This window comes from Heterodontus francisci, unplaced genomic scaffold (genome assembly GCF_036365525.1).
Source record: "Heterodontus francisci isolate sHetFra1 unplaced genomic scaffold, sHetFra1.hap1 HAP1_SCAFFOLD_59, whole genome shotgun sequence".
In the NCBI taxonomy this organism is placed as follows: domain Eukaryota; kingdom Metazoa; phylum Chordata; class Chondrichthyes; order Heterodontiformes; family Heterodontidae; genus Heterodontus; species Heterodontus francisci.
In genome coordinates, this window is record NW_027140758.1 from 7,973,490 (window position 1) to 7,979,229 (window position 5,740).

Consider the following 5,740-nt stretch of genomic DNA (forward strand, 5'->3'; position numbering starts at 1 on the left):
CACAGGCAGTATAGAGAACTGAATCGGGGTCATTGAAGTTGTGAAGCTACAGTGCTCACAACTGCACCACCCTTAGAATGTGGATAGAGGAAAAAGTGAGATTGGATGGACAGAAGCAGTCTGAAAAGATGGCTCAAACAAAAGGTGAAAACCCTGAAATGTTAACTCTGTTTCTCTCTCCACAGATGCTAAGAGGTGCTGAGTATTTCCAGCACTTTCTGTTTTTATTTCAGCTTTGTAGGATATTGTTTTGATCTGAAAAAAATGCATGATCGGCTGTGGGTGCCAGTGAAATTCCACAGGAGCGAATAAAAACTATGCCAACGGTGGCTCGTTGGTCTAGGGGTATGATTCTCGCTTTGGGTATATAAGTGATTAATATGTGAGAGGTCCTGGGTTCAAATCCCAGACGAGCCGTTCTCTGTTGCCATTTTTAGTTGAAGGTCATCGATTGCTTTCAGCCTTCCAGAAAGCGGAATCGATTTCCAAACTGAGCCTGCTTGAGGACAGGGGAACTGGATTCAAAGAGCTTGTCGACAAAATTGAAATGAACAAAATATACAGATTGTCAAGTGGGAATATAAGGTTGCAACAGTAACTAAAGGCCTGCTCGGGTTAGCAAATGAAACCCGACCCAAGCCTGACAGCACCACATCCGACCTGGTCCGAGTCCTTTCATTTTTTTCCCGTGCCCGAACTGACCACCAGAATGTTCAGTTAAACTTGCTTCCATTTTTCACTTTTTAAGCTTGTGCAGGTAAGGCAACAAAAACTGTAACTGGACTTGAAAGGTTATTTAAATGTGCATTAAGATTAGAGCTACGTACCGGATGTGATGAGCTGAAGATTGTTACAATAGAAGTTAGTGATTGTGAGGTCACTAGTTAAAGAGAAAGTCATGGAGTTGAGCCCAGACAGGTTGTCCCACACTGTATTGATTAAAATATTGCCCGAAGGCGAGAAAATATCATTATACATTCCCTAGACTCCTGCTTTACAGGTTGAAATACTTTCTGCAAGTTTATCCAGAGAACAGGTGAGATGCAGAGACCAGGAAGGTCTTGAGTGATTAATTATTATAAAATATACATTCTTATATTAAAGAGATTGTGCTCTACCTTCGATGGAATCGCTCACTGCAGACTAGTGCGGAGTGTTTCCCGCCTTGACGTCCTGGCTGTCACTGGATCTTGAGTCCAGGCCTCTGGATTACTGGTCCAGTAATCTTTGAAATTTCTCCCTTGATCGAATATTTTAATCTGGTAAGTTAGATTTTACAAAAAAAAATTAAATGATTTAAGACTGCTTCATGTTCAGCAGTGCCAAATGAACAAAGAAATTCAAATATATTCTAAATTATATATGAACTATTAAATACTAATGCCCAGCTTTGAATAAAAAAATGCCTCCAATTGTGTTCTGGTCTGGAATGGAATTCTTCAGTGTTTCTGTTTAGCTTGGATTGACTCATCGATTTTCTTGTTTTTCACTTTGTCGATGCCTTTGAATAATTGTGGATCCTTCTTCAGGGAGTCTTCTTTCACCAGGTAGTTCTGACCTCTGATGATGTTGATCGTAATCAGCTTCAATTTGCTGATAGCTTTGGAAGTGAGCAGATTTCCTTTGCTTGAGTTTACAACATGGAACCTAGTCTGACGTGTGGACCCATGGGAGGATTTGAAAGCTGCCCTTGCATTGGAGCATACAGTTGCATCCATCCAAACAGAGGTACAGTAGAAGTGACATATTCAGTTCAGTCTGTCGATCATGGGACTTTTAATCTCAGGGTTGTGAGTTTGAGCGCCATTTAGTTTTTCCATTTTTTAGGCTTCATTAGCAGAGAGTACAAGGAGTGTTTGAAATGAAATTCAACAACAGTATGAGAAACGCTCTCTTTCATTCGGGACTCTTAACTCTCTGCAGCATCTCGCTGTGAAAGATTGAACTTTATCTCATTTCTTTTTCAGCTGGGGGTCAGTGCAGCTCAGTGGGACTTCTGGCTGTCTCCCACCTCACAATTCATCAGTGCTGAGAAAGCAATGGGAAATATTACCCATGGCTGAGTAAGCAGAGGACACCGATTTAAGGTGAATGGGAAAAGAACCAAAGGCAACATGAGGAAAAACCTTTTTTATGCAGCAAATGGTTAAGATCTGATACTTACTGCCTGAGAGTGTGACGGAGGAAGATTCAACCATAGCTTTCAAAAGGATATATGATAATTATCTGAAGGGAAAAAAAATTCAGGTTTTCATGGAATACATGAGGATGTGGCATGAACTGAGTTGCTTGTGCAGAGAGGCAGCACAAGCACGATGAGCTGAATCCCTCCTTTTGTGCTGTAAGTATTCTGTGATCTATGATTCTATACAAAGTGAAACCAACACTCACATATGAGAAACTGACAGGTACAGTGTAAACCCCACACTAACAAACCAGCAAATGCCAGCGACAGAGTAAAACCAACAGTCCTAGACAAGAAACTGACAGATACTGTGTGAAACCCAAAAATCACTTATCAGGATTTGGCAGTTAATGTGTAAAAACCTCTCTTCAATATCCATCCTGCAAGGTACAAAGAAAATTAGGTACAAACCCAGGCTCATACTTCGAAGACTGAGAGATGAAGAGCAAAACACAGACTCACCTACAAGAGGCTGACAAGTACAGAGAATAAAACAGAGGGGGTGCAGATTAAAAACACATGCATGTAACGGATACTGATAGGGATAGAATCAAACCCTTTCTCACACATGACATGAAAATTGGTGGTGTCGTAAATAGTGAGGAGGAAAGCCTTAGATTACAGGCCAATATAAATCGTCCGAGGCAGAGAATATAAGAGCAGGGAGGTAATGACGGAGCTGTATAAAATGCTAGTTAGGCCACAGCTGGAGTACTGTGTACTGTTCTGGGCACCACACTATAGGAAGGATGTGATTGCACTGGAGAGGGTACAGAAGAGAGTCACCAGGATGTTGCCTGGGCTGGAGCATTTCAGCTATGAAGAGAGACTGAAAAGGCTAGCGTTGTTTTCCTTAGAGCAGAGAAGGCTGAGGGGAGATAAGATTGAGGTTTACAAAATTCTGAGGGGCATTGATGGGTTAGATAGGAAGAAACATTTTACCTTAGCGGAGGGGTCAATAACCAGGTGGCATAGATTTAAGGTAAGGGGCAGGAGGTTTAGATGGGATTTGAGGAAAAAAAATTTACCCAGAGGGTGGTTGGAATCTGGAACGCACACCCTGAAGAGGTGGTAGAGGCCGGAACCCTCACAACATTTAAGAAGTATTTACATGAGCACTTGAAATGCTATAGCATACAAGGCTACGGGCCAAATACTGGAAAATGGGATTAGAATAGTAAGGTGCTTGATGGCCAGCACAGACTCAATGGGCTGAAGGGCCTGTTGCTGTGCTGTATAACTCTATGACTCTATATCAGAAACTGATAGATCTGGACAAAAGCTGATGTTCACATACAAGTAGTTGAAAGATATGTGGTGAAACTCACATTTTTTTTTTATTTCCAAAATATACTTTGTTTATAAAAATCTGTAAAAATTACATTCCCAAACAGTTTAAAACAGCATCAAGTCAAAAAATACAAACAGTGCAAAGGTGATCAGTTACCTTCTGTACAATCATGAGTTGCCTCACAACCCTTCCATTTCATTGTCATGCCATATACATTTTTACATTTACAGCGCACAAAATTTCTCCGATACAGTTCGAGGGATTTCCCATGGATCCAGCCCCTCAGTTCAGCTTGGTGGGGGGACCTTACACTGTGGTCTTTCCCCATTGAGCCTTTGCTGCGGCTGCCCCAAGCTTTAGTGCGTCCCTCAGCACGTAGTCCTGGACCTTGGAATGTGCCAGTCTGCAACATTCGGTGGTGGGCAACTCTTTTCGCTGGAAGACCAGCAAGTTTCAGGCAGACCAAAGGGCGTCTTTCACCGAATTGATAGTCCTCCAGCAGCAGTTGATGTTTGTCTCGGTGTGCGTCCCTGGGAATAGCCCGTAGAGCACAGACCCCTGTGTTACCGAGCTGCTTGGGATGAAGATCGACAAAAACCACTGCATCTCTTTCCACAAAGTTAACTCACATAGCAATAGCAGAAACTGTCACAAACCAAAAACTGAAACATACAGAGTAAAAACCCACATTCTCACACCAGAAATTCACGGCTACAAAGTGAAGCTGACTCTCTCCTCCCAGGCACTGACAGGTACAAAAGAAAACACGCACTAACATACCAGGAAATGAAATGTAGGAAATAAAACCTGATTATCATGTCAGAGATTGGCATTAATGACAGTTGTGGTACGCAGAATGCTCTGCGCTCCAGAATTTGCCTTGTCTCTGATAAGGAGCAGGCGCGGTAGTGGCTGAGCTCCATCTGCAGCTGGAGCGGAATATTCACCAAGTGCAGGGAGACCGCGCCCGTAGCGGGTGCACACAGTTGGAGCAGGGCGTCAAGGCCACAATAGGATGGAACAATCCCGTTTGTGTCCCTGCGGGTGGCGGTGAAGCTTTTCCCTGTGAGGCTTCCCGAAACTGCCCGCCAGCAAGGTATTTGGTCAGAGAGCGTCTGTAAATGGATAGGAATTGGGGATTGGGCAGGGAGCGTCTCTAAATGAATAAGATTTGGGGACTGGGCAAGGAGCGTCTGTAAATGGATAAGAATTGGGGATTTGTCAGGGAGCGTTTTTTTATCCGTTCGTGGGATGTGGGCGTCGCTGGCTCGATCTCAGCTACAGTAATGTGTCCAGTTCTGGGCACCAGGTTTGAGAAAGGACATCAAAGCTTTTGAGACAGTTCGGAGGAGATTTACGAGAATGATACCAGAGATGAGGGGTTTCAGTTCTCTGGACAGGGTGGTGAAGCTGGGATTGTTGGCCAAAAATGTCAAGGGGAGGTGAGGAGAGATCTTTTTACCCAGTAACTGATTCGGATTTGGAATGAATTGTTAGACAGGGTGGTGGAAACAGATTCAATTATAACTTTCATAAAGGAATTGGACAAATATTTCAAAGTGAATTTCTCCAGGACTATGGGGAAATAGGCAAGGGGTTGGATTAATTGCATCATTTTTTCACAGATTCAGCACAGGCACAAAAGACCGATTGGCCTCCTTCTGGGCTGTATGATTCTATGAAATAGTGACAGTCAGGGCAAGTCTGTATAAGAAGGAGAAATGGAGACAGGTCAGGGAGAGCACATCACCAAAACTGGGAGATACTACATTGGACAGGGAGGGTCGGAGGGGGAGAGAGCACGTACATACAGTCAGAATCAGCACCTTCAGGGGAGGAGAGAGAGAGGAACCAGTGAGTGTAGAACTGAACCCAGCCAGAGTCAACCTGCTGAAACACCAGTGAGTTCACACTGGGGAGAGATCATTTACCTGCTCCGTGTGTGGGAAGGGGTTCACTCAGTCATCCAACCTCACTGAACATCAACTTGTTCACACTGATCAGAGACCTTTTCAATGTCCTGACTGTGAGAAGAGCTTGAAAAGCAGTAATGATCTGCTGAAACACCAACACATTCACTCTGGGGAGAGGCCGTTCCCCTGCCATGTGTGTGGGAAGGGATTCACTCAGTCATTCAATCTGCTGCAACATCAGCAAGTTCACATGTAACTGCAGGGGTTGGATTCTGCTGTTGTTGCTGCTATTCATCACTTTCAGAGACAAAGTTGGGTCTTACTTTATAACCAGTGTAGTCCAGAGCAAAA

General features: G+C 43.7%; 1 non-coding gene across 1 annotated transcript; it reads left to right on the top strand.

The window, feature by feature from the left end:
- The first annotated feature begins 328 nt into the window (after positions 1-328).
- Positions 329-417, top strand: trnap-ugg (transfer RNA proline (anticodon UGG)). Its single transcript is given in 2 exon segments — positions 329-364; positions 382-417. It is a non-coding gene; the product is annotated as a tRNA-Pro (tRNA).
- Positions 418-5,740: the final 5,323 nt, after the last annotated feature.